General features: G+C 43.4%; 1 protein-coding gene and 1 long non-coding RNA gene across 4 annotated transcripts in view; both read left to right on the forward strand.

Annotated features, from left to right (window-relative positions):
- stau2 (staufen double-stranded RNA binding protein 2) overlaps positions 1-10,998 on the forward strand; it is a 307,502-nt gene that overhangs the window by 18,993 nt on the left and 277,511 nt on the right. The gene's annotated exons all lie outside the window — the stretch shown is intronic.
- LOC121839584 overlaps positions 10,975-10,998 on the forward strand; it is a 1,483-nt gene continuing 1,459 nt past the window's right edge. For both annotated transcript variants that reach the window (XR_006079017.1, XR_006079018.1), the window contains exon 1: positions 10,975-10,998. This exon is cut by the window's right edge and continues 448 nt beyond it. This is a non-coding gene — a long non-coding RNA (uncharacterized LOC121839584).

Raw genomic sequence — 10,998 nt, forward strand, 5'->3', positions numbered from 1 at the left:
CAAACTGAGGCTGATCCTTCTGATACAAACTGAGGCTGATCCTTCTGATACAAACTGAGGCTGATCCTTCTGATACAAACTGAGGCTGATCCTTCTGATACAAACTGAGGCTGATCCTTCTGATACAAACTGAGGCTGATCCTTCTGATACAAACTGAGGCTGATCCTTCTGATACAAACTGGGACTGCTTCCAAATTGACACCCTATTCCCTATGGGCTCTGGTCAAAAGTAGTGCACCCTATTCCCTATGGGCTCTGGTCAAAAGTAGTGCACCCTATTCCCTATAGACTCTGGTTAAAGGTAGTGCACCCTATTCCCTATAGGCTCTGGTTAAAGGTAGTGCACCCTATTCCCTTTAGACCCTGGTCTAAAGTAGTGCACCCTATTCCCTATAGGCTCTGGTTAAAGGTAGTGCACCCTATTCCCTATAGACCCTGGTTTAAAGTAGTGCAACCTATTCCCTATAGGCTCTGGTTAAAGGTAGTGCACCCTATTCCCTATAGGCTCTGGTTAAAGGTAGTGTACACTATTCCCTATAGACCCTGGTTAAAGGTAGTGTACCCTATTCCCTATAGACCCTGGTTAAAGGTAGTGCACCCTATTCCCTATAGACCCTGGTTAAAAGTAGTGCACCCTATTCCCTATAGACTCTGGTTAAAGGTAGTGCACCCTATTCCCTTTAGACCCTGGTCTAAAGTAGTGCACCCTATTCCCTGTAGGCTCTGGTTAAAGGTAGTGCACCCTATTCCCTTTAGACCCTGGTCTAAAGTAGTGCACCCTATTCCCTATAGACCCTGGTTTAAAGTAGTGTACCCTATTCCCTATAGACCCTGGTTAAAGGTAGTGCACCCTATTCCCTATCGGCTCTGGTTAAAGGTAGTGCACCCTATTCCCTATAGACCCTGGTTAAAGGTAGTGTACCCTATTCCCTAGAGGCTCTGGTTAAAGGTAGTGTACCCTATTCCCTATAGACCTTGGTTAAAGGTAGTGTACCCTATTCCCTATAGACCATGGTTAAAAGTAGTCCATCCTATTCCCTATAGACCATGGTTAAAAGTAGTGCACTGTATAGGGAATAGGGTGCCATTTTGGGACTGTCGTTGCGGCGCGCGGGTTATTCCGTCTTTTCCGGTGAAAAACGTAGCGTAACGGTGGAGGAATAGGGATAGCCTCCTCTACGGAGGACCCGTGACGCCGCCCGGACCGCGTGCGTCATTAGATCTCAGTGATCACAGAGGAACTGAGGAGAACACGGGCCCAGATAGTGGGATCTAAATGGCCCCGGTCTCACAGACAGTTCCGTTATGGTATTCCACTATTCATCATGTTGGATGTTTATTTTAACGTTGCTGACCTTTCCATTTCCACGTGGCGGAGACGGTATTGTTTCAGACAGATAACAGACATGTTAAACTAAATGTAAATAATCTCTGTGTTTGATTTATTCTGTTGCAGGTAAAATGAGCATGATGTTGTTGTCTTTGTGCCTGGAGATGGTTGTTGATATGAAAGACATAAAAGTAGTTTCCAGCCACCTGGCTGTTTTAGTTTAGTTCCTTTCTTCAACTTTTGACTCGACAACAATGTTTTTATTTACTGTAATCTTTCGCTCAGCCGCTTGAGATCGCCAGAAATGATTCCTCGTCCCTCTGTAATGAAGTTTACCCAGCAGGTCACATGACCACTGAAGCCCTTCTCTAAGGGAAAAAGCCTTGTAGATTAATCCTTCATAAACCTTTATACTTTATTAAAGGTTGCATTGTATTAAGCGTCATCTCATCTTGACCAATGAGAAGAGAATCAGAGTCCCCTCCCCTGATTGTGTCATCATGGATATTAGATATCTACTCTCTGTGTGTTTCCCTCCTCAGTTTCCCCTACTCTCTGTGTGTTTCCCTCCTCAGTTTCCCATACTCTCTGTGTGTTTCCCTCTCAGTTTCCCCTACTCTCTGTGTGTTTCCCTCCTCAGTTTCCCCTACTCTCTGTGTGTTTCCCTCCTCAGTTTCCCCTACTCTCTGTGTGTTTCCCTCCTCAGTTTCCCTTACTCTCTGTGTGTTTCCCTCCTCAGTTTCCCCTACTCTCTGTGTGTTTCCCTCCTCAGTTTCCCCTACTCTCTGTGTGTTTCCCTCAGTTTCCCCTACTCTCTGTGTGTTTCCCTCCTCAGTTTCCCCTACTCTCTGTGTGTTTCCCTCAGTTTCCCCTACTCTCTGTGTGTTCCCCACACAATGCTACCATAGCTGGTCTATAGAAACACACCGACCAGAAGTCGGTACAGTTAATTATGGTCATTGTAGTTAATTACCACATTTTCTGCAGTAAACTATGTTGAATATTGGTCTGTTGGAAACTACAACTCCCTACTACATCAATCAGTTCAGTCTGGATCTGATTTACATCTAGAGGAACTACAACTCCCTACCACGTCACACAGTTCAGTCTGGATCTGATGTATCTCTAGAGGAACTACAACTCCCTACCACGTCACACAGTTCAGTCTGGATCTGATTTATCTCTAGAGGAACTACAACTCCCTACCACGTCACACAGTTCAGTCTGGATCTGATTTATCTCTAGAGGAACTACAACTCCCTACCACGTCACACAGTTCAGTCTGGATCTGATGTATCTCTAGAGGAACTACAACTCCCTACCACGTCACACAGTTCAGTCTGGATCTGATTTATCTCTAGAGGAACTACAACTCCCTACCACGTCACACAGTTCAGTCTGGATCTGATGTATCTCTAGAGGAACTACAACTCCCTACCACGTCACACAGTTCAGTCTGGATCTGATGTATCTCTAGAGGAACTACAACTCCCTACCACGTCACACAGTTCAGTCTGGATCTGATGTATCTCTAGAGGAACTACAACTCCCTACCACGTCACACAGTTCAGTCTGGATCTGATTTATCTCTAGAGGAACTACAACTCCCTACCACGTCACACAGTTCAGTCTGGATCTGATTTATCTCTAGAGGAACTACAACTCCCTACCACGTCACACAGTTCAGTCTGGATCTGATGTATCTCTAGAGGAACTACAACTCCCTACCACGTCACACAGTTCAGTCTGGATCTGATTTATCTCTAGAGGAACTACAACTCCCTACCACGTCACACAGTTCAGTCTGGATCTGATGTATCTCTAGAGGAACTGAGCAGTGAGCTATCAGAAAGAAAACAATAACTAATTGGAACTCAAGTAACAGATGTTGGTCAATGAGTTGTTTTTGAAATCTGATGAATCGCTCAGCACTCTCCTCTGGTAAGGGTGTTTTCTGTCCTGGTTGGTGTACAGGCCTATGGTTGGGTCTGACTCTGGACCTATACGTTGGACGGTCTAGGTATAGTGTAGCCAATCGGAGGAGGGTCTAGGTATAGTGTAGCCAATAAGAGGAGGGTCTAGGTATAGTGTAGCCAATAGGAGGAGGGTCTAGGTATAGTGTAGCCAATAGGAGGAGGGTCTAGGTATAGTGTAGCCAATAGGAGGAGGGTCTAGGTTTAGTGTAGCCAATAGGAGGAGGGTCTAGGTATAGTGTAGCCAATAGAAGGAGGGTCTAGGTTTAGTCTAGATATAGTGTAGCCAATAGGAGGAGGGTCTAGGTTTAGTCTAGGTATAGTGTAGCCAATAGGAGGAGGCTCTAGGTTTAGTGTAGCCAATAGGATGAGGGTCTAGGTTTAGTCTGCGTATAGTGTAGCCAATAGGAGGAGGGTCTAGGTATAGTGTAGCCAATTGGAGGAGGGTCGAGGTTTAGTCTAGGTGTAGTGTAGCCAATAGGAAGAGGGTCTAGATCTAGTGTAGCCAATAGGAGGAGGGTCTAGGTTTAGTGTAACCAATAGGAGGAGGGTCTAGGTTTAGTGTAACCAATTGGAGGAGGGTCTAGGTTTAGTGTAACCAATAGGAGGAGGGTCTAGGTATAGTGTAGCCAATAGGAAGAGGGTCTAGGTATAGTGTAGCCAATAGGAGGAGGGTCTAGGTATAGTGTAGCCAATAGGAAGAGGGTCTAGTTATAGTGTAGCCAATAGGAGGAGGGTCTAGGTTTAGACTAGGTGTAGTGTAGCCAATAGGAGGAGGGTCTAGGTTTAGTCTAGGTATAGTGTAGCCATTAGGAGGAGGGTCTAGGTTTAGTCTCGGGATAGTGTAGCCAATTGGAGGAGGGTCTAGGTATAGTGTAGCCAATAGGAGGAGGGTCTAGGTATAGTGTAGCCAATAGGTGATGGGTCAAGGTTTAGTGTAGCCAATAGGAGGAGGTTCTAGGTTTAGTGTAGCCAATTGGAGGAGGGTATTGGTTTAGTCTAGGTATAGTGTAGCCAATATGAGGAGGGTCTAGGTATAGTGTAGCCAATAAGAGGAGGGTCTAGGTATAGTGTAGCCAATAGGAGGAGGGTCTAGGTATAGTGTAGCCAATAGGAGGAGGGTCTAGGTTTAGTCTAGGTATAGTGTAGCCATTAGGAGGAGGGTCTAGGTTTAGTCTAGGTATAGTGTAGCCAATAGGAGGAGGGTCTAGGTATAGTGTAGCCAATAGGATGAGGGTCTAGGTATAGTGTAGCCAATGGGAAGAGGGTCTAGGTATAGTGTAGCCAATGGGAAGAGGGTCTAGGTATAGTGTAGCCAATAGGAAGAGGGTCTAGGTATAGTGTAGCCAATAGGAAGAGGGTCTAGGTATAGTGTAGCCAATAGGAGGAGGGTCTAGGTTTAGTGTAGCCAATAGGAGGAGGGTCTAGGTTTAGTGTAGCCAATAGGAGGATGGTCTAGGTATAGTGTAGCCAATAGGAGGATGGTCTTGGTATAGTGTAGCCAATAGGAGGATGGTCTAGGTATAGTGTAGCCAATAGGAGGAGGGTCTAGTTATAGTCTAGGTTTAGTGTAGCCAATAGGAGGATGGTCTAGGTATAGTGTAGCCAATAGGAGGATGGTCTAGGTTTAGTGTAGCCAATAGGAGGAGGGTCTAGGTAAAGTGTAGCCAATAGGAGGATGGTCTAGGTTTAGTGTAGCCAATAGGAGGATGGTCTAGGTACAGTCTCTACTTTAGAGCAGTGCCAATGGGGGTTATGGTTAAGGAACAGTGAAAGAGATGAATGTTCCATCCTACCACATCTTGGCCTATCGTGTGTGTCTCTGAGTATGGGTTTGTGTGTCCAGCTGTCTCTATAGTGTCCTTGGAGCTGTCTTTGTCAGAATCAGAGCAACTAATTCCTCTTAAAATACCTTTCCTGTGTCATGTTATTAGTCTGCTTAGCCCTCTCGTTGGTCGACTGTCAGACGTCATAGAATATAAATTCATGTGAGACGCCTCTCCACTTTTCTGTAAGACATGATCTATCATTAACTTCATTATCGTCTCCAGTCAGTGGTTCAGTGTGGGAGAGCATATTTTGGTCGTTAGCTTCCCTCACAGATTCATGAGTCTCTTTTCCTCTCTTCTGTCCTCTCCCCATACACACACACACACACACACACACACACACACACACACACACACACACACACACACACACACACACCTCCGTGTTATCGTCCACTTTAGAGTTGAATCAGAAGCAACAGACTCATAAGGGCAGGAATAGTGAGGTTTTACCAGAAATCAATGTTTTATTTTTCTAATGGCTACTCCCTTTTTTAGATTTCTCATCTTTCTTGGAAAAGTGACGTTCAAAGTGACGTTCACAGTGACGTTCACAGTAAAGTCAGCATGTATCTCCCAATCACCAGGCTTACATGCTGACCACACCGCATCAACCAGCGTCTGCTCAGCCAGGCGCTGAAATAGAACTTGGTTCTCTTTGTGACGCTTGACGTGCTGCAAGTCCCGCCTCTCCCATCTCCTCATTGGTTTTTAGGAGCTTATACCCACGTGGGTGATTGAAAGATGAACTGAGGTTCACACTCCAGTCCAGTTGGTGGTGGTAATTAGAGGTCGACCGATTATGATTTTTTCACCGCCCATACCGATTAATCAGCCGATTAAAAATAAATAAATAAATATAGATTTAGATTTTTTAAATACATTTATTTGTAATCATGAAAATTACAACAAAATAAAAGTGTTCATTCAGTATTAACTTAATATAATACATCAATAAAATAAATTTAGCCTCAAAAAAGTAAGGAAACCTGTTCAATTTGGTTTAAATAATGCAAAAACAAAGTGTTGGAGAAGAAAGTAAAAGTGCAATATGTGCCATGTAAGAAAGCTAACGTTTCAGTTCCTTGCTCAGAATATGAGAACATATGAAACCTGGTGGTTTCTTTTAACATGAGTCTTCAGTATTCCCAGTTAAGAAGTTTTAGGTTGTAGTTAATATAGTATTTATAGGACTATTTCTCTCTATACCATTTGTATTTCATATACCTTTGACTATTGGATGTTCTTATAGGCGCTTTAGTATTGCCAGTGTAACAGTGTAGCTTCCGTCCCTCTCCTCGCCCCTACCTGGGCTCGAACCAGGAACATGTCGACAACAGCCACCATCGAAGCATCATTACCCATCGCTCCACAAAAGCCGCGGCCCTTGCAGAGCAAGGGGAACAACTACTTCAAGGTCTCAGAGTGAGTTACGTCACTGATTGAAACGCTATTAGCGCGCACCCCGCTAACTAGCCAGCCAATTCACGTCGGTTACACCAGCCTCATCTCGGGAGATGATAGGCTTGAAGTCATAAACAGCGCAATGCTTGAAGCACAGGGAAGAGCTGCTGGCAAAACGCACGAAAGTGATGTTTGAATGAATGCTTACGAGCCTGCTGCCTACCATCGCTCAGGCAGACTGCTCTATCTAATATCAAATCATAGACTTAATTATAACATAATGACACACAGAAATATGAGCCTTAGGTCATTAATATGATCGAATCCGGAAACTATCATTTCGAAAACAAAACGTTTATTTCAGTGAAATACGGAACCGTTCTGTATTTTATCTAACGGGTGGCATCCCGAAGTCTAAATATTGCTGTTACATTGCACAACCTTCAATGTTATGTCATAATTATGTAAAATTCTGGTAAATTAATTACGGTCTTTGTTAGGAAGAAATGGTCTTCACACAGTTCCCAATGAGCCAGGCGGCCCAAACTGCTGCATATACCCTGACTGCTTGCACGGAACGCAAGAAAAGTGACACAATTTCCATATTTAAAAGAAATTCATGTTATCAGTCAATAATAACTAAATATGCAGGTTTAAAAATATATTCCTGTGTATTGATTTTAATAAGACAGGCGTTGATGTTTATGGTTAGGTACACATTGGTGCTTTTTTCGCGAATGCGCTTGTTAAATCACCCGTTTGGCGAAGTAGGCTGTGATTCGATGAGAAATGAACAGGCACCGGATCGATTATATGCAACACAGGATAAGCTAGATAAACTAGTAATATCATCAACCATGTGTAGTTAGCTAGTGATTATGTTAAGATTGATTGTTTTTTTACAACATAAGTTTAATGTTAGCTAGCAACTTTCCTTGGAGTCTCCTCCTGGAGTGCAATGTAATCGGCCACAATCGTTGTACAAAAATACCGATTGTTATGAAATCTTGATATCGGCCCTAATTAATCGGTCGACCTCTAGTGGTAATGCACCTTAAAGTTGGTTTCCTACTGCCATATAAAGTACAACGAAGAAATAGCCTGAAGGAGGAGAGATTAGTAGAAACAAACTTGGTTGACCGTTTTATGTGTGGATTAATTGTCGGAGTAGAGGACCTTGTGCATTTCAGGTAAAATAACAACCCGATGTTTATCTCCCAGGACAAATTAGCTAGCAACAGCAAGCTAACTAAATAGGACAAATTAGCTAGCAACAGCAAGCTAACTAAATAGGACAAATTAGCTAGCAACAGCAAGCTAACTAAATAGGACAAATTAGCTAGCAACAGCAAGCTAACTAAAATGGACAAATTAGCTAGCAACAGCAAGCTAACTAAATAGGACAAATTAGCTAGCAACAGCAAGCTAACTAAATAGGACAAATTAGCTAGCAACAGCAAGCTAACTAAAATGGACAAATTAGCTCGCAACAGCAAGCTAGCTTTAATGCTAAATCTCATATGTATACTGAACCAAAATATAAACGCAACATGGAACAATTTCAACGTCTTTACTGACTGAAAGCTCACATAACGAAACCAGTCAGTTGAAATAAATAAATTAGTCCCTAATTTCACTATTATTAAGAAGTTGTTTCTCAACCCAAGCCAAGTTGCTATCGTCTTAATGAAAACAATAAAGCACTGCTGTATAAACCCAATGTGTCCCAAATGGCACCCTATTACCTACCAGTCAGTATCTGGTGGGACGGCAGCGTAGCCTAGTGGTTAGAGCGTTGGACTAGTAACCGGAAGGTTGCGAGTTCAAACCCCCGAGCTGCCCCAAACCCCCAGCTGCCCACCGTTAACCCACTGTTTCCTAGGCCGTCATTGAAAATAAGAATGTGTTCTTAACTGACTTGCCTGGTTAAATAAAGGTAAAATAAAAAATGTGCCTCATGCAGCGCGACACATCTTCACATAGAGTTGATCAGGCTGTTGATTGTGGCCTGTGGAATGTTGTTCCACTCCTGTTGCTGGATATTGGCGGGAACTGGAACACACTGTCATATACGTCGATCCAGAGCATCCCAAACATGCTCAACGGGTGACATGTCTGGTGAGTATACAGGCCATGGAAGAACTGGGAACTTTTCAGCTTCCAGGAATTGTGTACAGATCCTTGTGACATGGGGCCTTGTGTTATCATGAAACATGAGGTGATGGCGGTGGATGATTGGCACGACAATGGGCCTCGGGATCTCTGTGTATATTTGTGCATTCAAATTGCCATAGATTCGTGTTCGTTGTCTGTAGTTTATGCCTGCGCATATCATAACCCCACCACCACGGGGCACTCTGTTCACAACGTTGACATCAGTAAGCCACTCGCCCACATGACGCCATACATGACGCCATACACGTGGTCTGCGGTTGTGAAGCTGGTTGGACGTACTGCCAAATTCTATAAAAAAACAACGTTGGAAGCAGCTTATAGTGTATACATGAACTGGCAACAGCTCTGGTGGACATTCCTGCAGTCAGCATGCCAGTTGCACGCTCCCTCAAAACATGACACATCTGTGGCATTGTGTTGTGACAAAACTGCACAGTAGCCTTTTATTGTATCCAGCACAAGGTGCACCTGTGTATTGATCATGTTTAATCAGTTTATTGATTTGCCACACCTGTCAGGTAGATGGGATTATCTTTGCAAAGGAGAAATGCTCACTAACAGGGATGTAAACAAATGTGTGCACAACATTTGAGGGAAATGAGTTTTTTGTTTGTATAGAACATTTCTGGGATCTTTTATTTCAGCTCATGAAACACGGGACCAACACTTTACATGTTGTGGTTATATTTGTGTTCAGTGTATACCCTGTTATCCTCTACTTCTTGCTTATCAGAGAATAACAGTGTAATATTGGTGCTCTGTCTGTCTGGGTTTTATGAGATGGTATTTTCCTTCCACTAGCGAACTAGCAAACAGCAAGTGCAATAGGACAGGGCCAGGCTACGACCAGGCTGTGGAGAGCCATTAATGAAAGGCTTTGTTGTGGTTTGTCCTGGCTGACTGCAGGGCTTTGACCTTCACTGCTCTTTAATATCCAAGGTTGCTGTTTAGCAAAACAGTCCAGACTCAAGATGTCTGGTATCCGACTATCTGTTCCTGGTTTACTATCCAGTTCCTGGTTTACTATCCTGGTTTACTATCCTGGTTTACTATCTGTTCCTGGTTTACTATCTGTTCCCGGTTTACTATCCAGTTCCTGGTTTACTATCTGTTCCCGGTTTACTATCTGTTCCCGGTTTACTATCTGTTCCCGGTTTACTATCCAGTTCCTGGTTTACTATCCAGTTCGGTTTACTATCTGTTCCCGGTTTACTATCTGTTCCCGGTTTACTATCCCGGTTTACTATCTGTTCTCGGTTTACTATCTGTTCCCGGTTTACTAACCCGGTTTACTATCTGTTCGGTTTACTATCCCGGTTTACTATCTGTTCGGTTTACTATCTGTTCCTGGTTTACTATCTGTTCCAGGTTTACTATCTGTTCCTGGTTTACTATCTGTTCCCGGTTTACTATCTGTTCCTGGTTTACTATCTGTTCCCGGTTTACTATCTGTTCCCGGTTTACTATCCCGGTTTACTATCTGTTCTCGGTTTACTATCTGTTCCCGGTTTACTATCTGTTCCCGGTTTACTATCCCGGTTTACTATCTGTTCCCGGTTTACTATCTGTTCCCGGTTTACTATCCCGGTTTACTATCTGTTCCCGGTTTACTATCTGTTCCCGGTTTACTATCTGTTCCCGGTTTACTATCTGTTCCCGGTTTACTATCCCGGTTTACTATCTGTTCCTGGTTTACTATCTGTTCTAGGTTTACTATCTGTTCCTGGTTTACTATCTGTTCCCGGTTTACTATCCTGGTTTACTATCCCGGTTTACTGTCTGTTCCCGGTTTACTATCTGTTCCTGGTTTACTATCTGTTCTCGGTTTACTATCTGTTCCCGGTTTACTACCTGTTCCCGGTTTACTATCCCGGTTTACTATTCCAGTTTACTATCCCGGTTTACTAACCAGTTTCCAATAAATGCCTTTTGTAATTAGTAGAAAGTCTTTTCTCAAACAAGCAGGTTGCCGTAGTCTTAGTGAAAACAAAACAACCCACTGCCTTTATAAACCCTATTTGTCCCAAGTGGCACCCTATTCCCTATATAGTGCACTACTTTAGACCAGAGCCCTATTCCCTATATAGTGCACTACTTTAGACCAGAGCCCTATTCCCTATATAGTGCACTACTTTAGACCAGAGCCCTATGGGACCCTATTCCCTATATAGTGCACTACTTTAGAACAGAGCCCTATGGGACCCTATTCCCTATATAGTGCACTACTTTAGACCAGAGCCCTATGGGACCTGCTCAGACAAATAGCAAGAGGGTGTCATTTGAGAC

Source organism: Oncorhynchus tshawytscha, linkage group LG16 (genome assembly GCF_018296145.1).
Source record: "Oncorhynchus tshawytscha isolate Ot180627B linkage group LG16, Otsh_v2.0, whole genome shotgun sequence".
In the NCBI taxonomy this organism is placed as follows: domain Eukaryota; kingdom Metazoa; phylum Chordata; class Actinopteri; order Salmoniformes; family Salmonidae; genus Oncorhynchus; species Oncorhynchus tshawytscha.